This window comes from Physeter macrocephalus, chromosome 7 (assembly GCF_002837175.3).
Source record: "Physeter macrocephalus isolate SW-GA chromosome 7, ASM283717v5, whole genome shotgun sequence".
Lineage (NCBI taxonomy): Eukaryota > Metazoa > Chordata > Mammalia > Artiodactyla > Physeteridae > Physeter > Physeter macrocephalus.
Window position 1 is genome coordinate 80920975 of NC_041220.1, and position 11448 is coordinate 80932422.

General features: G+C 47.3%; 1 protein-coding gene across 14 annotated transcripts in view; it reads right to left on the reverse strand.

The window, feature by feature from the left end:
• TBC1D1 (TBC1 domain family member 1) overlaps positions 1–11448 on the reverse strand; it is a 285275-nt gene that overhangs the window by 254271 nt on the left and 19556 nt on the right. The window contains exon 1 of one of the 14 annotated variants that reach the window (XM_028492063.2): positions 6836–7073. The exons of the other annotated variants lie outside the window; for them this stretch is intronic. The gene's annotated coding sequence lies outside the window, so the exon portion shown is untranslated. Of the gene's footprint in view, positions 1–6835; positions 7074–11448 lie in introns of those variants that run through there. 14 annotated transcript variants of the gene reach the window in all.

An 11448-nucleotide genomic window follows, 5' to 3' on the forward strand; every position in this document is an offset into this window, starting at 1 on the left:
CAACAAAAAGAATAAAATACCTAGGAATAAACCTACCTAGGGAGACAAAAGACCTGTATGCAGAAAACTGTAAGACACTGATGAAAGAAATTAAAGATGATACAAACAGATGTAGAGATATACCATGTTCATGAATTGGAAGAATCAATATTGTGAAAATGACTATATTACCCAAAGCAATCGACAGATTCAATGCAATCACCATCAAGTTACCAATGGCATTTTTTTATAGAACTAGAAGAAAAAAATCTTAAAATCTGTATGGAGAAACAAAAGATCCCGAATAGCCAAAGCAGACTTGTGGGAAAAAAACGGAGCTGGAGGAATCAGACTCCCTGACTTCAGGCTATACTACAAAGCTACAGTAATCAAGACAGTATGGTACTGGCACAGAAACAGAAATATCAGTGGAACAGGATAGAAAGCCCAGAGACAAACCCACACACCTATGGTCAACTAATCTATGACAAAGGAGGCAGGGATATACAATGGAAAAAAGACAGTCTCTTAAATAAGTGGTGCTGGGAAAACTGGACAGTTACATGTAGAAGAATGAAATTAGAACACTCCCTAACACCATACACAAAAATAAACTCAAAATGGATTAGAGACCTAAATGTAAGACTGGACACTGTAAAACTCTTAGAGGAAAACATAGCAAGAACACTCTTTGACATAAATCACAGCAGGACCTTCTTTGATCCACCTCCTAGAGTAATGGAAATAAAAACAAAAATCAACAAATGGAACCTAATGAAACTTAAAAGCTTTTGCAAAGCAAAGGAAACTACAAACAAGATGAAAAGACAGCCCTCAGAATGGGAGAAAGTATTTGCAAATGAATCAATGGACAAAGGATTAATCTCCAAAGTATACAAACAGCACATGGAGCTCAATATCAAAAAAACCAACAGTCCAGTTATAAAATGGGTGGCAGACCTAAATAGACATTTCACCAAGGAAGACATATAGATGCCCAAGAGGCACGTGAAAAAAGATGCTCAACATCACTAATTATTAGAGAATGCAAATCAAAACTACAATGAGGTATCACCTCTCGCTGGTCAGAATGGCCATTATCAAAAAATCTACAAACAATAAATTCTGGAGTGGGTGTGGTGAAAAGGGAACCCTCCTACACTGTTGCTGAGAATGTAAATTGATACAACCACTATGGAAAACAGTATGGAGGTTCCTTTAAAAACTAAAAATAGAACTACCATATGCCCTAGCAATCCCACTACTGGGTATATACCCTGAGAAAACCATAATTCAAAAAGAGACATGCACCACAATGTTCATAGCAGCAATATTTACAATAGCCAGGACATGGAGCCAACCTAAATGTCCATCGACGGATGGATAAAGAATATGTGGCACATATACACGATGGACTATTACTCAGCCATAAAAAGAAACTAAATTGAGATATTTGTAGTGAGGTGGATGGATCTAGAGTCTGTCAAAATTGAGACACAGATGTAAAGAACAAACGTATGGACACCAAGGGGGGGAAGTGGCAGGGGGTGGGGGTTGGGGTGGTGTGACGAATTGGGAGATTGGGATTGACATGTATACACTGATGTGTATAAAATGGATTAATAATAAGAACCTGCTGTATAAGAAAATAAATAGGGCTTCCCAGGTGGCGCAGTGGTTGAGAGTCTGCCTGCCAATGCAGGGGACACAGGTTCAAGCCCTGGTCCGGGAAGACCCCACATGCCGCCGAGCAACTAAGCCCGTGCACCACAACTACTGAGCCTGTGCGCCACAACTACTGAAGCCCGTGTGCCTAGAGCCTGTGCTCTGCAACAAGAGGAGCCACCACAGTGAGAACCCCACGTACCGCCACCAAGAGAGTTTGCTCACAGCAACTAGAGAAAGCCCACGCAAAGCAATGAAGACCCAATGCAGCCAAAAATAAAAAATAGTAATAATAAAAAAATTTTTTTAAAAAGAAAATAAAATTAAATTTAAAAAAGAAAAAAAAAGTTCCATGAAACAGAAGAACCATTCGAATAATCCTAACAAACGATCAGATTATTTTTTAAGCCATCTCAATCCACATCATTTGCACGTAATCTGTGACCATCCTTTAGGCCCCAGGTAGAGCCACTTATTCCAGGAAGCCTTTTGTGTCTCAGACCTCAGTAAGAAATACTCTGATCTGAGACGGCCTTCACTGATTTCTACTAGATTTGCGTGGCAGGGGCAGTGCCATGGACAGGTAAGAGGGACTACAAGGAAAACGTAAGAAGAGGAACAGAATCTAAGTGCTTGTCCTATTTTACCCAAACGATTATCTCCCAAACACTACCATAGTGGTCTTGAATAAAATAAACCTGAAATCTTATAAAATATGGTAAATTTTATTATTTAGGGACTTCAGGGGAAGGAAGAGCTGATAGTGCCACACTTCTTAAAGAATTACTTCTTCGCTAATTCTCTCTAATTTTGGGAGTAGAAAACTTAGGTACCCAGCACAAATGGGTAAATAATTCATACAAGAAAATGTTTTCAAATAAATAAGATTTATCTCTGTGTGTGATTTTTAAACAATATTTTAACAGAATTTTAAAAATAAATTACATATATAAACATTTCATTGTTTAAATTCTTAAGTAGAACCTGGTAAACATAAGTAACATGTTTTACATAGAAGAAATAAAATAAATTGTCCTTTTCTTAATTCAAAATTATCATCATGAAATCATCATGATCCACCTGTTATTATTCTGTGCATTAAAAAGTAATGTCCTCAAGAAAAAGAAAAAAGAAATACTCTGATCTGCTATTCCGGTGAGCATCTAGTCGTGTTCTCAATAGTAGAGTCATCTGTGGACAAGCCCTATCCCTTACAGAGACCGTCTGTGTTCTACACAGCTCCTACCCACCACAGCCCATAAACATGGTAGAACTCAAAGATACTCTTTTATTAGAACAGTTCCAATAACCTGGTTAGTGAGTCCTGCTATGCTAAGTATCCCTGGAAGCACGCACCTATAATCACAAAATTTTAAAGCTAGAAAGGTCCTTTCAAGCCACTCAGAAATTTCCCTCATATGTGAGGGAAATGAGGAAACTGGAGAAGCCAAATGGCTTGTCCAAGTTTGGTGACAGAATTAGGACAATCCAAGCCCCTGACTACCGTCCACGTGCTGCAAAGAACCTCAGTTTTCTTATGAAAACACTTTCAAGTGCAAAGTTGAGAAAACAAGTTACTTCTCCAAATCTCAAGTTTATTCTTATAAAAGAATGGAACAAGACCATCCTCAAGTTTTCTTCTGTCTCTAAAATCTGGTGAATCTCATTTTCATAACGTATAATACCAAATGTCCCCAGCATTGTGTGGGGATAGAAAGCTGCTCTCATCTTCCCTTCAAGAATATAAATGTGGGAGAGATACGTGAAGAAAGGGTGGGGTTTATTAATCAGAAAGCGAGAGAGGTGATGGTGGGAGTTAGCTGGCCGCCATCGGGAACCCCCTCTCTTCCCAGGCCCGGCCCCCCTCCACTCCCTCCCAGCAAACCACAGGGAGTAGGATGGGGACTTCCCAGTAGCTAACCACACCACAGCCCCTGCCCCAGCCTCCCCTCTCACCTCCTCAGAATGCTGGTGGGAGGGGAGGAAGGCGAGATAGATGGATGAAGGAGGGCTGTTGGAAGCTTCTAGCTCCAGGCCAGGTTAGGAGCCAGTCAGTACTGATTAGCTGTCAGAGACCTACAGGATAGACAGGGAACCCCGAGTGGCCACTCATTTCCCCTTGAGAATCAATGACTTAATTTTTCTGTTCTTTACCCTAGATAGAGTAGGCATGAGGCTGAACAGGATTATTCTGCCACCTGAATAATCTCATGCAGTGGGGTCACTGGCTTGGCTCAGCTCTTTGTCCATTTCCTGCACAGAATCCCACCCAATCAGAGCAGTGTGCTGCCCACCCAGGAATCGCCCACAAGTCCCAAAGATCTTTGCAGCCGTCGGCTATTTCACTATCACGCAGAGCTCCTGGAGTCAGTGCTTCTCACATTCACATCATCAAGGATGCTCCAGTACCAGGCTTTGCCTCTCTAATTTGACACATAAAGTAATGCTGTTTTGAGTGATTCTCTTCCCATATAAATCAGAGCTAATTCAAACCTAGTCCTTTAGAATGCCACTGTCACTTCTTGTATTCTCTTCTACTGTATTATACAGGATAAAGGGGTTGGTGGGGGGTCCCAGTTGGCCTCTAGGGGTTATGTCTAACCCTCCCTGCTGCATGGCTGCTTTAAGTTATTCTCCTAAAAGTAATACTATTAACTGTTAACACATAATACCACTAACTGTGAGTCTGTTAACAGGTTTAGCTCTCACAACAACCCTGGCCAATAAGGACCATTATTGATCATATCCAAATAAGGACTATTATGCACTATAATGATCATTATCAGCTCCAATTTAAAGATGAGAGACCAGAAGGAAGTTGCTGGCACAGAAAAACGAGGTCACTTGCCCAAGGTCATACTAGCAGCAAGTGGCAGAACCAGGATTCGAACACAGGTCCCTCCACTTCACCCAGGTGAAGGTCCCTCCTAGGGAAGTGGGACACAGAGACCGTCAACAGCTGGTAATAAGGGAAGAGGGGCAAGCTGAATTATTTCTTCAGAGTTGCCCTTTTCTTCCTCAAACCGCCTGGTACTATGACAAGCAACGTCACATGGGATAAAAGGTTAACACTGACATGGCTGCACCCAACCAGAAATGTTATGATAGCGAAAGGAGAAACCTCCAGAGCTCTCAGAGGGAAAGATAAAGGTAGACTAAGTGGAGAGTTCCATTTACAAAACTTTACTTTGATGCTAATAATTTATACCTACACCAATGAACATTTCCCCCATTTTACTACTTTGCCAGTGGCTGGACAAATCCACATAAAGGCATTTATCTTAAATATCGTTTGATTATTTCATTTACTACTTTGAGCCACCCTTAGTCCTTTTATATCTCCTTGCACTCAGCTGATAATCTCAGGATACTCCACTGTGTTCACTTCAGAAAATTTCCCCTAAACATTTCCACAGCGCCCTTTAATTCACAGCTGTGCTCACTATGCTGTAGCTCATGTTTTGTCAATGGGTACTTAATAGAGAATTCTGGAGACCAAGCACTTTTTATGGCCTTATTTCCCTATACCTTGGTAGGAAAAAAAAGAAACTGGCCGATTCAAGACTGCCATAGCTTTCCACTTCAAAGAGCTGTAAAACACCTGTTTACAAAAGCAGTCAGTCCTATTTTATTTATTTTTTAAAACAATTTTTACTAATTATTCTATTTTTATTTATTTATTGGCCGCACCAGGCGGCTTGCAGGATCTTAGTTCCCCCACCAGGGGTCAAACCCAGGCCCCCTGCAGTGCAAGGGCAGAGACCTAACCACTGGACCCAGAGAATTCCCAGTCAATCCTATTTTATGCAAACTTTTTCATGCAATGTCCTTATTCCTTAAGACATTCTTCAAGGTTCCCAGGATGAAGACGAGCAGGAGGCATACCTCCTCCCCAAGCAAGAGAAGCCATCTCAACTCTAGGAAACGGTGCGGAACCCAGCTGTTTCAGGGATCCCAGACCAAGATAGTGACAGAACATCAAGTGTTCAGAAACATGAAGAGTCGTTCTGCAAGGCGGATTCGCAGCCTCTTGGAACAGTTCGCGGTTCATTCCTCATCCTGACCCCTCCCACCCACAGCAGGCTCCCAAAACACAACAAAACCCGGAGGTGGCCGTGCTTCAGCTCCTACCAATCTCATCTCAAGTCTGGGAAAGGGAACGGATTTCTGCTTTCCCAAAGAAGGGGTTTTTATCAAGGCCTCTGCAGTTCCGTTTAAGGACAGAGCAAAAAGTTTAGAAGTTTGGACTTGTAGAGATGGCTGAGTTTCGTGGATGCGACCCATTTAAACCAGGTCATTTAAAAATGCTCTTTCAAAGTCTGGTTGTATTAATAAATGAAATCACCCAATTATCTAAAAGGAAGAACGAGCGATCTATGAAGTGAATACCCATGAATTAATGTAGGGCCCTCTGAAAACTAAACTGGTGGGAGGAACAATCATATCAGTTTCGATTTTTTTTTCCTTTCCTTTTTAAGTAACTTCCAGAGAACAATCTATTTAAATGAAATCGCCACACGTAAAGCCGCCTCTAGGTGGATTTCAAAGTTAATGACATCTCTTTTAAACACACACACACACACACACACATACATACACACACACACTCACACCCACAACGTGTGGCGAAGTTTGAGGGGGTCTCATAATCACAGACCGATCCGGAAGCTGCTAAAAACAATTAAGCAGGATTTCAAAATGACTGGTACAGGATGTGCCCATAGAAAGTAAAGTGGAGCGCACTGGTGGAGCTGCCAAAGTTGCTACTGCAAAGTACCCTGAACTTTTACAGGGTGGCCTGGGGTCACTCTGACCGCCCTTCCTCCGTCTGGTCGCCTTACAGACAAACACACTAGCCCTAGTGGTATCTGGCGGGAGCGGGGAGATGCAAGGACCGCGAGCGGGAGTGAAGGGCGGGGCGGAAGGAGGGTGCCTGCAGAAGCCCCACGGTCGTTCTTAACTCGAAGAACGAGTTTCGCTTTCGTCCAAGTAGGGGACAACGAGGTGGCACTGAACTTCCTCCCCTCGAGAGACCCCCGCGCGGCAAGGACAGCAGGAGCGCCCCTGGAGCGCTCGAGTCCAGCTTTTCCGCGGGCCCGGGCGCGCAGGGGCCTGCTGGGGTTGGGGTCGGCCGGGATGCCCCGCGAGGAGGTGGCGGGCTGGCTTGGGTGAGGCCCCAGGAAGCGCCTACCTGTGCGGCGGCGCGCTCAGAGCCCGCGGCCCGGCCGCGGCGCGCAGGTACTGGGGACAGCCCGGGGACGGCCTGGGCGGGCGGGGCGCGCATCGCGCCCGGCGGGCTGCTCTCTTCCCGCCGCGGGGCGCCAGGAGAACTCCCGCCTCTTCTCCTGCCGGCTGAGGACACGGCGGGTTCCGCGGCGGCGGTAGCAACAGGCACCGAGGCGCCGGGACGACGGCGGCGGCGGCGGCGGCGGCGGCGGCGGCGGAGGAGGAGGTGTCTGCGCGCGGCTCGCGTTTCCTCCTCCGCGGCAGGGCGAGCGCAGGGGAGGCGAGGGGAGGGCAGAACCCGGGATCTCCCAACGCGGTCCCCAGGGACCTGAGAGGGAGAAGCGATGCTTCCTCCCTCTCCACTGCGCCGTTTGACTCGCGAGCGGCATGGCCGGGACGGGCGAGTCACACACGGACAACAGCTGCTGCAGTGCGGCCCCGTCGCGGCCTCCCTCCCTTCGCCATCTCTCCCCTCCCCAGCGGTCCATCCTCAACCCGCCCCCCCGGCCTCCAGCCCCGGCCCGGGAGAGGGCGTGCCGGGCGCCGCCCCCACTCAGCCCCAGAGCAGGGTCTTGGCCGCCGAACGCCTGGGCTCCGGAGACGCGGAGCCCCGCGCGTGATTAAGGCCCTCGAGGAGGGATGTACGGTCGCACACCCTGTCTTTGGCGGCCTATTTATAGCAGGTGGCGCTGCCCGCCGCGCTCTCCGCCTGCGGGGCTCTCAGCAGGTGGCACTGCCAGCCCGCTCTTCGCTCCCCTGCAGTAGCCTCGCCTCATCTGCACTCTCGCCTTCTCTCTCAGAAATGGACCGGGTGAAAACTGCACAGAACACAGCAAGGCGATCAAGCCACCAGACTCTCCCCCGCATCACCCCTTCTTCCCGTCCTAGGCAGGGAGTGAATTCGGCACTGGCATCCTTTGCGGCGCATGCAGGCAAGGGTCGAAAATCGGGGACTCAGGGAATAGCCGGAGGCTGAAGTGCCCTCCCTTATTAAACACCAGTAAACCCATTCCCGAACAACTGCGGAGTGACGCAGAGGCTAGATTGGGCGCTTTTCCCCTTGGGCACATTTCCCCTCACACACACACACACACACACACACACACACACACACACACACAACCTCCGTGTTCCCAACCCTCGAGTCAGGTTTGGAGAAATTCCCAGCGGCCTAGGAGAGACACCAGGGAGATGTAAGACGCCTGAGAAAGCGGGCTCCTAGGATTAGATGGCGGTGTGCAGGAAACAGGCAAACCTCCCAAATCCCTGTCCCACCAGGTAAAAGGGGGCAGTCTCACTCCGGGGGGTACGTAGAGGGATCTGAGGAAAGTGGGGGACTGAGCAGAGAGGGGAAAGCAGGAAGAAGAGGGAGATGGACGTGGGGTAGGTGGGGAGCAGGGTAGGCAGCGGCAGAAGGGGACGGCATCTCTCAGGATTTTTTGCTTCGTGCTAAATTTTTTGCTGCAGGCTAACTTTAGGGAAGTAGCTGAATTTGAGCTGCAGGGTTGGACGTGAACCCAAGTCCCACCTCTACCACTGAGTGGGCTTAGACAAGCTGCTGGGCCTCTGGTCTCCATTCTTTTCCCTGTAAAATGGGACCAATACACACTTTATGAGACCATTGTGAGGCTACAATGGCAAAGTGTACGTAAAGTGCTTAGCACAGTGGCACATATATGGACCTCAACTAATGGCAGCAGCTATTGTTACCGTGGCTTAGGATGCAAATACAGGTCCAAGGCTCTCCCCTCCCTCCTTCCTCCCTTCTCCCTCCAGGAACAGTGAGTTGCTAGAAGCTGAGGAGGCTCTTGGAGCCTTTTCTTTTTTAAGATTTTTTTCTTTTTTAATGCGGGCCAATCTCAAAGTCTCTATTGAATTTGTTACAATTTGTATTGTTTCTTGGCCAGGAGGCATGTAGGATCCCAGCTCCTTGACCAGGGATTGAACCCACACGCCTGGTAGGGGAAGTCTCAACCACTGGACCACCAGGAAGTCCCAGGCAATTGGAGCGTTTTTGATTAGGACTACCTTATGGTCCCTGATCCCATGCCCCTGGATGCGCACATCCCAGGGAGTTATATTTAAGTGGGATACAAAAGTTTTATCCACAGCTTTATTTAAAACTTATCATACTGGTAGCTATTATTCGTTGAGGGGCTAGTCTATTGGGGGCAATATATATAAAGCCACATTATATATATTGTCTCTAATCCTCACAAAAATTCTTTAGGGCAGAGATGATTAAATCCACTTGACTAATGAGGAAACTAAGAGGTTAATGCCTCTTTGGACCACAGAACCAGTAGGTTCTGGGATCTAGATCCAAAGACTGTTATAACACACTTCCTCTCTGGTCACTGTGTAGCTCTCTTGTAGCACTCAATTCATTCTTTGCTATAGCACAGTTGTTTGTGTACTTAGCCTCAAATCTTTTTTAAAAAAGAGGTAAGGGGACTTTCCTGGTGGCGCAGTGGTTAAGAATCTGCCTGCCAATGCAGGGGACATGGGTTCGAACCCTGGTCCGGAAGATCCCACATGCCGCGGAGCAACTAAGCCTGTGCGCCACAACTACTGAAGCCTGTGTGCCACAATTACTGAAGCCCATGCGCCCAGAGCCCGTGGTCCGCAACAAGAGAAGCCACCGCAATGAGAAGCCTGCGCACTGCAATGAAGAGCAGCCCCCGCTCGCCACAATGAAGAGTAGCCCCCGCTTGCCAAAACTAGAGAAAGCCTATGTGCAGCAACAAAGACCCAACACAACCAAAAATAAATAAATAAATAAACATAAATAAATAAAATAAAACTAAGCGTGTAATTTGGTTAATCACTTATTGTGAATAAAACCTCATTTAAAAAATAAAGAGGTAAGGAATATATGCAGACATAAATACTCTAATGATTAGAATGTTTATTGGGTTATGGAAGTTGTTCTTCATTAGGTTATAAGACCAGGTAAACCAGTTAAACCATATTGTTACCTCTTGGATCACACCATAATCATTTCCCGTTTTTGTCTTCAACTCACTCGTACAGTTCTCATCCCCCCTCTGCAGCAGCCTGCTGGGTGCACTTACCTCCAGAGTGCTAGATGTCAAGACAGGTACACTCATCCATTTCGTTGACATCCCCAAACTGCCTTTCATACACGACCGGCCAGATGACAGTTGAAACTATTACCTAACAACACCGGTCAGGTCAAGGCTGGATGCTGCACACAGAACATCCTGGCCAGAACTCCCTTCCATCCTGCCTTTTACTCCCTTTGCGTTTCCTCATTAATCCCCTTCACACCCACTCCATCCACACCCCCAGTCCCAGAGTGCAGGAAAGCTTAGGTAGAGGTAGGCAGCCAGACGGTGTGCTAATCAGGTCACAAAGGTAGGAAGTGGAAGGGGTTGGGTACAGAGGCAGGTCCGGGTCCCATGTCTCTCATAATATTCCTTCCCTCCACCTCACTGCTGTAATCTAGCAAGTTGTGGCTCAGAGGTTTACAACTTAGCGGCAAATGACCATTTCCCTGACCCCGTAACCTGAGTTAGGGAAGCGTCACGACCTTGTGAGAAGCAGTGATTTCTGCTTCACTTTTCCAGTTCCCAGGGTCAGTTAGTGCCCTAGGGATAATAACAAGGGATTTTATAATACTTTTAGCTTCCTGGAAACAGAACTCCCTTTATAATATGTGATAAACATTTTCAAACTTTTTTGCTGCAAAGCGTTGTCTCAGAGAGTAGAGGAGAGCCTGCCATCAACCTCATTGGCACTCATTTCTAGCAGCTGTGGAAGAAATAACAAAGGGGACTTTGGGACTAATGGTGTTCCTGGGATGGCAGGATAAAGACTGTTGAACAGGAAGGGGACATCCATGTGCAGAGCAGACAGGTAAGAGTGACAGCCCAGCTCTTAACCTGCAAGCGCCATTGCTCTAGGAGGGAAGTGGCTCCTTTCCCTTGTCACACAGATGTGTGACTCCCAGCAGGGCTGGTACACTGCCAAGGCAGAGGCTGGGGCAGCAGGGCCTTGGTGATGGCAACAGAGAGCTCTCTGGAGCCCGAGATGGTAGTTCTTTGTCACCATTAACAAAACCAGGTAGGGAATGGGGCCAGACACTGCTGTGACTCTGCTTCCAGCCCCTGCTTCTCCTGAAATCCTGCCATGGATCATTTTGGGGGGGCTTCCCCTATAGATTCTTTCTTAATTTAGCTATTTACCCCGTAATTAGTTGTTCATTCCCCAAAACCAGGAGCACTGATGTCAGCTTTAAGATGGTTGTGGAGCTCTAAAAAATTGTGAACCACTGGCACCCTTAAATCAAGTTGGGAGGCCCAGAGGCGGAAAGAAAACAGAGGCCGCTTTACTTTTAAAAAAATAAGGGGGGGCTTCCCTGGTGGCGCAGTGGTTGCGCGTCCGCCTGCCGATGCAGGGAAACCGGGTTCGCGCCCCGGTCTGGGAGGATCCCACGTGCCGCGGAGCGGCTGGGCCCGTGAGCCGTGGCCGCTGGGCCTGCGCGTCCGGAGCCTGTGCTCCGCAACGGGAGAGGCCACAACAGAGGGAGGCCCGCATACCACAAAAAAAAAAAAA